The sequence below is a fragment of the Miscanthus floridulus genome, chromosome 3 (genome assembly GCF_019320115.1).
Source record: "Miscanthus floridulus cultivar M001 chromosome 3, ASM1932011v1, whole genome shotgun sequence".
Lineage (NCBI taxonomy): Eukaryota > Viridiplantae > Streptophyta > Magnoliopsida > Poales > Poaceae > Miscanthus > Miscanthus floridulus.
In genome coordinates this window covers 18,546,889-18,558,374 of record NC_089582.1, presented here as the reverse complement: position 1 = coordinate 18,558,374, position 11,486 = coordinate 18,546,889, and positions in this window count along the sequence as shown.

Sequence of the window (11,486 nt, the reverse complement as noted above, 5' to 3'; positions counted from 1 at the left end):
ACCACAGAGCCTTGCGGCTGCCCGCGATCTATACTGCAGTATCCCACCAAGTAGGCTGTGGCCGCGCGGCGAACGTTGTGTTTCATTGTTTCAGGCGTTTTCGACTTTTGTATCAAGTGTTTTATCTGGATGTTGCAAAAGTAGATCTCGATGTTGCATATGTTTTCAAGTTGTCGGTGTTTCGGACCGGGGGGTCCTCAACCAACCAGTGAATTTGAACTGCGTGCCCCTAATCCCGGATGGTGATGCAAAGAGACACAAGGTTTATACTGGTTCAGGCAATCGATGCCCTACGTCCAGTTTGAGAGATCGATCTTGTATTCCTTGCACCGAAGTGCTTGTAGTAGGGGGTTACAAGCTAGGGGAGAGAGGGAGCTAGTCCCAGGTCTCGGCAAGATGTCGTGTGGGCCGCTTGAGACGTTGCTCTCAGGCGGCTGGGATGTGTGCGTGTGTGTGTTACAAGGTGTTCTTCTCTTTTTGTCCCCCCCTCTAAGTGGTCCAAGTCCTCTCCTTTTATAGTTGAAGGGAGGGCAAGGGCAGTACATGTGCTAACTATACGGCGTCGTGCCAACAGGGGCGGCATGTCCGAGCCCTGTGGCCTGTTCCTGTGGCGGCGTGGTCGTCGGAGTGGTCCGTCCTTGGAGCACTGGGGCGGCGTGCTAGTCCCATCCGATCCTGTGCGTCGTGGGAGCCCCGGGACTGCCCCGGAGCGGGTGCGGCGGTGGACGTGCAAGCCGCTTGTGGACGGACCGTGCGCGAGGCCGAGGCTTGGTCGGTGCCGAGGCTGCACCGCAGTGGGGGGTCTCGGCGGGCACAAACCCCGAGATAGCCGAGACCTTGGTGTACAGTGCCGAGGTCCCGAGTGGGCGGCTGATCTGGTGCGCCGGCTTGGAGGCGGTGATAACCCGGGCCAAGTTGTCCATGTCGCGTTGTTTTCGAGGCGGGGATCGCGGGGCACAGTGCAGTGTGGGCGCTGATCGTGGGCACAGCGTCAGAACACAGTGGCCGGTAATCCCCGCCGTGCCCTGTCCCAGCCGATATGGCGTTGATGCGACCTCAGGTCCCGTCGGCCATTCTGTGGCGTCGAGCCATTGTTCGACTGAGATTGCGGGAGTGGTTGAAGTATTAATGAGACATGACGTGCTGTCGGGAAGACCAGCCGAGGCGGGGGCGACGGACTATGGATAAGCTGGTCTCGCGCGATACGGAGAATGAGGCCTCGCGAGAGACGGAGAGCGGAGCCTCGCGCGAGACGGAGATCGAACTCCTTGCCGACGCCTTCCGTGGAGAGCCTCGCGCGAGGCGGAGATTGTGTTCCCTGCCGAGGCCTTCCGTGGAGAGCCTCACGCGAGGCGGAGATTGCGTCAGGACGCCGAGACCTCCTATGCGAGGCTCGAGGCGAGGCGGAGGGCCTGGTGGGCTCAGACGTGGCGGGTGAGGGGCCCATGGCTTACCTTCTAGCTTTGTTTTTTGATGGGACTTAAGTGACCCCTTTGATTGTTCGCTCGGGGTACCCCGTTCTAAGGTACCCGACAGTAGCCCTCGAGCCTCCAGGGGAGTGCGTGCACTCTCCCTGAGGGTTTGCCAAGGCTTGGTTTATACCCGCTCTCGTAGGAATTGGGTTTTGTTTCTTGAGGTTCCGGTGGGTGCGCGCGAGCGCACCCGCCGGGTGTAGCCCCCGAGGCCCTGGAGGAGTGGGGTTACTTCTCCAGGGGCTTTTTTCATTTTCGCGTTTGAGCGAGTAGTTTTTATCGCATTTGCCGAGCCCATAAGCGCAAGTTCGGGTTGCGGGGGTCTCGGCGAGGCTGCAGGAAAAGCCCTCTAGCCTCCGCACGGAGCGAGAGGTCCGTCAGGGGTCCCCCTGACTTTGGGTACGACCCTCACGCTTCCTTTTCGCTCGGAAGGAGGGGTGGAATGTGCCAGGCTACCCTCGATGGGCACGAGCGTGGACACTTCCGATGAGCTATTATCGAGTGAGTCCGAGTGGAGGTCCGTACCCCATTCGCTAGGGGACAGCTAGTGGTCTAGAGACGCACTCCAAGAGTACCAGAGGGTTTCTCTAGTGGACGCCGAGGCCGTTCGCTGGGCCTCGGTGGCTCGGTGCCTCCCTACGGTGGGATCCCATTCGGAGACTTCCCTGTCGGTCTCGAACACGACTTAGGACGCCCCGAGCGACTGTTCGCTCGGGCCTCGGCCATTCGTAGGCTCACCCCGAAGTCGTCCCTGACTCTGTTGCCCTGGGGCGGCTGTCGAAACCTCTTGGAGGCCCAGCCTTCGAACCCCTGGACCGTAACGGGCTCGGTGCCCTTTATCATGTTTTGTAATGAAACCTCTAGCGTGGGCTTGGACCGTTTGTCTTGGTCTTGGGTGCAAGAGGAGCCCCCGAGCCTCCGCCTGGAGCAAGAGGGCGGTCGGGGGTCCCCTGACTTTTTCATCTGACCCTCACATATCCTTTTTGTTCGGACGGAGGGTTTGTTTGCCGAGCCCATTCTGGTCTCGGCAAGGTTGCAGGAAGAGCCCCTAGCCTCTGCGTGGAGCGAGAGGGCCGTCGGGAGTTCCCCTGGCTTTTTATACACCCCTCGCGCGTGAGGGTTTGTTTGCCGAGGCCCCTTCTGGGCGCGAGCCCGGGTTGTGGGGTCTCGGCGTATTTGTAGGAAGAGCCCCCTAGCCTCTGCACAGGGTGAGAGGGCCGTCAGGAGCTCCCCTGTCTTTTTGTACGACCCTCACGCTTCCATTTCGCTCGGAAGGAGGGTTTGATTTTGCCAAGCCCCTTTGAGTGTGAGCCGGGGTCGCTGGGTCTCGACAAGGTTGCAGGAAGAGCCCCTTAGCCTCTGCATAGAGCGAGAAGGCCGTCGGGGGTTCCCCTGACTTTTTGTGCGACCCTCACGCTTCCTTTTCGCTCGGAAAGAGGGGTGGAATGTGCCTCGCTACCCTCGGTGGGCACGAGTGGTGGCACTTCTAGTGAGCTGTTATCGGGTAGTCCGAGTGGAGGCCCGAACCCCGTTCGCTAGGGGACGGCTAGCGGTCTAGAGACACACTCCAAGAGCACCAGAGGATGTCTCTAGTGGGTGTCGAGGCCGTTCGCTGGGCCTCGGTGGCTCGGTGCCTCCCTACGGTTGGATCCCATTCGGAGACTTTCCTGCCGGTCTCAGACACGACTTTGGGCATCCCAAGCGTTTCGCTTGCTTGGGCCTCGACCCCGTATAGGCTCGCCCGTGGTCGTCCCTGACCCTGTTATCCTGGGACGGCTGTCAAAACCCTTTGGGGCCCAGCCTTCGAACCCCTGGATCATAATAGGCTCAGAGCCTGGTTCCTTCATACGAAAGGAATAGGCCGCGGTGAATATCTTCCCTATTGGCTCGGCAACGGGTGGCGCGCCGTTTGAGGCGATTTCATGGGGAGACGAAATGACGCCTGGTGCCATAGTGGCCGAGCGTGACGTGGTGGATGGGACGTAACTGTCCTCGCATTTAATGCGGGAGACATGGGCGCGTGGGCCGGCGAAATCAGCTCGTGGTTAACTGCGCCGGATCGGGGGGAAAACCTCCCTGATTTTGTCGCCCATTCGTTTCGCCTCCTCCCTGCATAAATACCCGAAGAGTCTCGCCCCTCCTCGTCTTACCTTGCCTGCATTAGCACCGCCTTCGTCGAGCCGTCGCTAGAGCAGCGGGTGCCGAGAAGAAAAGGAGAGAAGAGCGAGCCTAGGGAGAAAGCGAGAAAAAAGCGAGAGCGTGGGAGAGAGAGAAAAAACTCACCGCCGCACCCGATTCCTCCATCGCGCCCATGGCCGGCGACATCATCGTTGTCGAGGTAGACCCCTGGGATCCGTCGGACGTCACCGAGGAGATGCTTCAGTCGCTTGTCGACGGTGGACTCCTTCGCCCGGTGATAGACCCCACCAGGCCAGAGTGGGTTGCTCCGTATGGTGAGCCAGAGTCGAGGCCTCGCGACGGCTACGTTGTGAGCTTCGTCTCCTTTCACGAGCGCGGCCTCGGCGTCCCGGCGGACCGGTTCATGCGGGCGCTCCCGCACTACTATGGCGTGGAGCTCCACAACTTCAATCCCAACTTCATCGCTCAGGCGGCTATCTTTGTTGCCGTCTACGAGGGGTATTTGGGGATTGCTCCCCATTGGGAGTTGTGGCTCCACCTATTCTGGGCGGGGCATACTACCAAGCCGACGGGCACGTCGGGTAAGAGGAAGGCGATGAGGGCCGGCGGCTGCACTCTCCAAGTGCGTCAGGACCGCCTACACCTCTACATCTCGGCCCAACTCGCGTCCTCCAATCGCCGGTGGTACACGAGTTGGTTCTACCTCCACAACGACGACGGAGGACTTCCCCCCTACACTGGGCGGATTGTGGGGAGTTGCCCGGAGAGATGGAAGTACGGCGTCCCGAAGGACGACCAACCCAAGCTGCAGCCGCTTCTGGAGGGGCTAGCGAGGCTGCGGGGCCACGGTCTCACCGTGGCTATGGTCGTGGCCGTCTTCCACCGCCGGAGGGTGCTGTCGCTAATGGCTCAGCGGCGGCGGCTGTTCGAGATGAAGCCGGGTGAGCCTATTGAGGGCACCCGGATGTCCTCCTCTGCCCTTTCCGACGAGGAGATTCTTCGTCGGGTGGGGGAGACGGTAGAGGCAAAGCTGAGGGGCGGCAACTTGACCCCTATCGCAATGCGGCCATCGCGGGGGTTCCTCTCGCTGGTAAGTCGTGTGCCGCTGTAGCCTCCGAGCCTCCTCAATCTCCCCTTACCCCTTGTTTCCTTATGCGCGTCCATCGTTCCTGCAGGGGATGAGGGACGTGCGCTCCTCTCCGCCACCCGTCCCTGAGGACGCGAGGTGGCGGGCGATCAACCGCGCGCATGCTGATGCGTAGAAAAAGCGGAAAGACTCCAAGGCGGCGAAGCGCACGAAGCAAATCCTCGCGCGCGAGGAGCTGGATAAGCGCCGCCGCCAACAACGGAAGGATGGTCTCCCATTGGAGGAATCCCCATCGACGTCGCTGTTGACTGAGGCCTCGGACGGGGATGACAGGGGCGAGATGGGGCGAGGTCCCCTAGACCACCTTCCTGACGTAGTGGAGGTGGCGCCCGGGGCATCGGCAAGCAGCCTGGCACTCCTGGGAGGAGGAGGAGAAGCGGACCTAGGGCCGGTGATCGCCCGCTCCGGGGCCGAGGCCGACACGCCCGAGGCGCGGGCGTTGGGCAAGCGCGCCATCAGCCCGATGGGCTCGACGGCCGTGGTGGAGCGAGTGGCGGTGGAGACGATGCCACTGCCCCCACAGAGGACCGAAGGGGCACCGGGGTCCATTGAGGACCGACCGGCGCCGATGGATACGGAGGCGACGCCTCTGCCGCCGCCTCCGCCGTTGCGGACGAGGTTTGCCATGGCGAAGCGGTTGCCGCCCCGTTCAAGGTAAGTGTATTTTTGGCAGGGTCATAGTGCCTTCCGTTCACTTTTTTGGTCTCGCGCTGACCCTGCAGGTTATTTTTCCTTAGTCGGAAGCGGCCTACGGACGAGCTCCCCTTAGCGCCCCTTAAGGCGCTTAAGGCAAGCCCCGGCTCCTCCGCCCACTGGGTGGCGGAGGCACAAGCCGCTATCCAACGTGGCGCGGCGTCGGCGAGGGTCGACCCGAAGGAGCCGGCCGCCCAAGGGGGGGCTACCGAGGCGGCCCCTACACAGACGAGGGAGGGAGTGCTTCCGCCCGGTGGGGGCGACGCTCACGAGTTGGATGGGGCCGGCATGCCTTTGGTTGCCGAGGCCCCCGGGGTCTCCGAGGCTGAGGCGACAGAGGATAGGGCGCCCAAGACCGCCGAGACCGCAGTGGCCGCGGTCGGTGTTTCTGCGTCCTCCGAGGCCACGGTGGCGGCGGCTGGAGCCCCCGAGGCCACCAATGCCGCCGTAATGGCGGTGAGGCCATCTACCCAGGAGGCGGAGATGAAGGCGGCGGAGGCCTCAGAGGCGCCCTTGGTTTAGGGTTCACCGTTGTTGCGAGAGAGCGCCCAGGAGGCGGAGGTCTATCCGATCTCCTCCGACGATACTTCCTAGGCGCGGGAGGTGGTCGACGCCAAGGATGCCGGTGTCGTGGAACAGCCGGCGCCGGTCTTGGACGAGGGAAGCTCGGCCCTCGTGCGGGCACGACCCGAACCTCGCGGGTGGGATCACCCGCGGGTACTGTGGCGGAGCCAGGACGACCCTGAGGGGGAGCCTCTGTTCGCCCTTGAGGATGCAGCCGAGGGCGGGCGCTGGGGCACCTTCGAGCAATACCACCCGCTGGCGGAGCGGTCACTACGGACGGCCCTGTTCGTGGTGGCCGACGAACTGCCCGGAGTTGCCCAGGTTTGCGTTTTCCTTTCTCGCGCGACGTTGTCCCTTTCTGGTTTTGTTGCAATCAATGACCCTTGTTCTGCTTCCCTAGCAGCTCAAGACCCGGTCACTTGGGAAGTCGGTCTTTCTGCGGTGGGAGAGGGGCGTCTAGGACCAGCTTTAGCGGCAGAAGGGCCTTCTTGCCGACGCCAACGAGCTCCTGTCGGCGCGGAGCGCGGAGGTAGAGGACCTCCGCCTTCGTTGTGCCGACGCGAAGGTCGAGGCGGCCACGACCTAGACACAGCTCGCCCCTCTGGCGACGCGGGTGAAGGTGTTGGAGGAGGAGCTCACCCATGCAGTCAGGTTTCGGGATGCCTTTAGGGGCCGAGCCGTTGAAGCTACGGCCTCGGCCATGGATCTCGCGGGGCAGCTGGGGGCAGAACAGAGGGCGCACCAGCTGACGAAAGGTGCCTTGGATGAGGCCCTTGCTGCAACTGAGGCCTCGCGGACCGAGGCTGTGGTTTGGAGGGGGACGGTCGAGGGTGAGTTTTAGTCCCCTCGTTTTGTTTTCTTTTCCTTATGTTCGCTCCCTAACTCCCTTGTGTGACGCAGAGCTAGGGAGTGAAGCTTCTAGGGCGGCCGAGGCTTCTCGGGTCGAGGCCCAGCGCTTGAAGGAGGAGGCCGAGGCTTCCAGGGCCGAGGCCCTGCGCTAGAAGGAGAAAACCGAGGCCTGTCAGGTCGAGACCCGACGCTGGGAGCAGAAGGCCAAGGGTGAGTTCCGTGGGTTTCCGCCCCTAACTTAGGTTGTTTTTCCCTCGCTCGACCTCATTCCATTTTCCGCGGTGCAGAGTCAGAGGCGGAGGTTACTCGAGCCGCCGAGGCTTCCAGCGCGGTGCAGATGGTGCTTGAGACCGAGATCGAGGAGCACGAGGCGCTGAAGCATGCTGCCCTTTCCACCTGCGAGGTCCTGGAGGTTGAAGGGGTTCAGTCAGGCAGCTCCCTGGGGAGCCGTTTGATCGTGCTGAGCAACCAGATGCGCGAGCGACTCCGAGGAGCACTGCACATGGGTGTCAAGCGCGCGCTGGCCGTTATCTCTTCTCACTACGTCGGCATCGACCTCCCGGCCATCAGTGATAGGTATGTCCTACCTGATGATGACGAGGAGGCTAACGCGGCGGTCACGAAGCTGATGGAGGCGGCGGAAGGTCCTAGCACGACGCTGGCGACGCTCTTTGAAGAGGAGGTGGTTCCTCCCCTACCATCCATCGGTGTTAAAGGCCCTGAGCCTTGATCTGGGCCCCAGGGGCTATGTAAAAATAGAGTTGGAGTTATTTTTTGTATCATAACGCTTGCGGCCGTCGAGGCCTTTATTTCTGAAGTATTTGTGTTTCTTAGTTGTTTTTCTTATGTTTCTGAGCCTTTGCCCTCTGTTGCTCCTGATCAGATTTCGTTTGCAAAACACCCCCTTGGGGCTTAAGCCGTCCCTTGGGCGAGAGGTAGTGAGGGAGTGCCGTAGCCCAGAGGCATAGGCCGTCTCGCGGCTCCACCGGCCTCTTGCTTAGGAAACAGACCTTGGTCTGAGGAGTTTTTACAACTGATTCGTCAGAGCCCGCTAGAGTCTTGGCGTAGGATTTTTTGCGAAAAACAATTGAAGAATGGTGTGTGGGACCTAGGGGGAGTCCCCCATCTAGCCCTCGAGGGAGGCTTGGTTCTGCCAAGGCAGAGCCGAGTCTCCCTTGCCGTGTTACTGAATTGCCGAGACCTACGATGGGCTCTGGGGGTTTCTCGAAAAATTAGACCAACTAAAGAACGCTTTTTAATTATATTTCGAGAAACGACATATACAATGCTTGGAAATTTAGGGATAAAAGTGACATAGCTGTTCTATGTTCCAAGCGTTGGTGAAGACTTCGCCCTTCTCGTTGGCCAGCTTGTAGGTCCCGGGCTTCAGTACTTGGGCGATGATGTACGGTCCTTTCCATGGCGGGGTCAGCTTGTGGCGGCCCTTGTTGCCCTATGCTAGCCTCAACACCAGGTCGCCTACCTTCAAGTCTCGGCCTCGGACACGTCGAGCCTGATAGCGCCGTAGGCTCTGTTGGTATTTGGCCGAGTGTAGTAGCGCGACGTCTCGGGCTTCCTCCAGTTGATCGAGGGCGTCCTCTCGGGTTGTGCGGTTACTTTGTTCGTTATAGGCTTGTAGCCTCGGGGAACCATATTCCAAATCGGTGGGGAGGATGGCCTCGGCCCCATAGACCAGGAAAAAAGGCGTGAACCCCGTGGCTCGGCTTGGAGTGTTCCTCAGGCTCCAGATGACCGACGAGAGTTCGGCGAGCCATTTCTTGCCAAACTTTTTCAACCAGTTGTGAATCCTTGGCTTGAGGCCTTGTAGGATCATGTCGTTGGCACGCTCTACTTGGCCGTTGGTCCTTGGGTGTCCTACGGCCGACCAGGCCACACGGATGTGGTGGTCGTCGCAAAACATCAGGAACTTTTTGCCGGTGAACTGCGTCCCATTGTTGGTGATGATGGTGTTGGGGACCCCAAACCTGTGGATAATGTCAGTGAAGAATAGCATCGCCTGCTCGGATTTGATTCGATTGATCGGACGAGCCTCGATCCATTTAGAGAACTTGTCGATTGATACAAGTAGATGGGTGTAGCCCCCGGGAGCCTTTTGCAGAGGCCCGACCATGTCGAGCCCCCACACGATGAATGGCCATGTGATGGGGATGGTTTGCAGGGCTAGGGCCGGGAGATGTGTCTGCCGAGCATAGTACTGGCATCCTTCGTAGGAGCATACTAGCTTGGTGGCGTCGGCGACCGCCGTCGGCCAGTAGAACCCTTGGTGGAAAGCGTTCCCTACGAGTGTTCGAGGCGCCGCATGGTGCCCGCAGGTGCCTGCGTGCAAGTCCCAAAGCAGGGCTTGGCCCGCCCCGGTAGTGATACATCGTTGGAGGACACCTGAGGGACTTCGCCTATACAATTCGTCATTGTAGAGGGTGTAGGTCTTGGCTCGGCGCGCAAGCCGTCGCGCTTCGGTTCTATCGCCAGGAAGCTCCCCCCGATCAAGCCAATCAAGGAACGGGACTCGCCAATCCGCGTCCTGATCAGTCTGCGGAGGCTCGGTGTTGACTTCCATGACCTCAGGCTCGGTCGAGGGGGTCTCGGCAGCAGAGGGGGCGTCGAGCTTTGCCGTGGGTTCCACAGGTGGGCCCTCCTCTGTTGTCGAGGTGTAACCAATGGAAGGTTTGTGGAGGTCTCTGGCGAAGACGTTCGGGGGGACCGGGGCCCGTGCCGAGGCTATCTTTGCCAACTCGTCGGCGGCCTCGTTGTACTTCCGCACGACGTGATTTAGTTCGAGACCGTCGAACTTGTCTTCTAGGCGTCGTACCAACTTGCAGTAAGCCTCCATTTTGGGGTCGAGGCAATTTGACTCCTTCATCACCTGATCTATGACGAGCCGCGAGTCGCCTCAGACGTCGAGGCGCCGTGCCCCAAGTTCGATGGTGACTTGTAAGCCGTTGATGAGGGCCTCGTACTCTGCCACGTTATTGGAGGCGGCGAAGTGGAGCCGCACCATGTAGCGTATGTGTACTCCGAGGGGCGAGATGAACAGCAGACCCGCGCCTGCCCCGGTTTTCATTAGGGATCCATCGAAGTACAGGGTCCAGCACTCTGTCTGAGTTTGAGCCGGTGGCAGTTGGGTGTCTGTCCACTCAGCCACGAAATCAGTCAAGACCTGAGACTTGATCGCTTTCCGAGGCGCAAAAGTCAAGGTTTCCCCCATAAGCTTGATGGCCCACTTGGCTATCCTGCCCGAGGCCTCCTGGTTATGAACTATCTCCCCTAGGGGAAAAGATGATACCACAGTCACTAGGTGAGACTCGAAGTGGTGACGCAATTTGCGCCGGGCTAGGACCACGGTGTAGACCAGCTTCTGGATGTGGGGGTAGCGTGCTTTGGTCTCGGAGAGCACCTCGCTGATGAAATAAATAGGTCGTTGGGTGGGCAGAGTATGCCCCTCTTCCTGCCTCTCTACCACTACGACAGCGCTGACCACTTGGGTCGTTGCGGCGATGTAGAGTAAGAGGGCCTCGTCCCTGGCCGGGGGTACCAGGATGGGAGGATTTGTGAGCAGCGTCTTGAGTCTGTCGAGGGCTTCTTCGGCCTCGGGGGTCCAGGAAAAATGCTCGGATTTTCTCAAGAGTCGATATAGAGGCAAACCTTTTTCGCCGAGGCGTGAGATGAAGCGGCTCAGGGCCGCAAGACATCCCATGACCCTCTGTACTCCCTTGAGGTCTCTGATTGGTCCCATGCTGGTTATGGCCAAGACCTTCTCTGGGTTGGCTTCAATGCCGCGTTCTGAGACTATGAATCCTAAGAGCATGCCTCGGGGGACCCCGAACACACACTTCTCGGGATTAAGCTTGATGCCCTTCTCTCTAAGGCATTTGAAGGTTATCCTCAAGTCGTCGACGAGATCCTCGGCCTTTCTGGTCTTGACCACGATGTCGTCTACGTAGGCTTCGACGGTCCGCCCAATGTTGTCGCCAAAGACCTGGGTCATGCACCGCTGGTACATGGCACCTGTGTTTCTGAGGCCGAAAGGCATAGTCACGTAGCAGTACATGCCGAATGGTGTGATGAAAGAAGTCGCAAGCTGGTCTGACTCTTTCATCTTGATTTGATGGTAACCAGAATACGCATCAAGGAAAGACAAGGTCTCGCACCCTGCCGTGGAATCAACGATTTGATCGATTCGGGGTAATGGAAAGGGGACTTTGGGACAGGCTTTGTTCAAACCGGTGTAGTCCACGCACATCCTCCATTTCCCATTTTTCTTCTTGACTAACACGGGGTTAGCCAACCACTCTAGGTGGGACACCTCTTTGATGAATCCGGCCACCAAGAGTTTCTGTATCTCCTCACTGATGGCCCTACGCTTTTCCTTGTCGAAGCGGTGCAGGCGTTGCCTCACCGGCGTAGATCCGGCCAGGATGTCCAGGGCGTGCTCGGCAACCTCCCTCGGTATGCCCGGCATGTCTGAGGGACTCCATGCAAATATGTCGACGTTTGCATGGAGAAAGTCGACAAGCACGGCTTCCTATTTGATGTCGAGGGTGGCGCTGATCCTCAGCGCTCGGTCGTCGAGGTAGGCGGGTGTCGATGTTTCACCACCGATA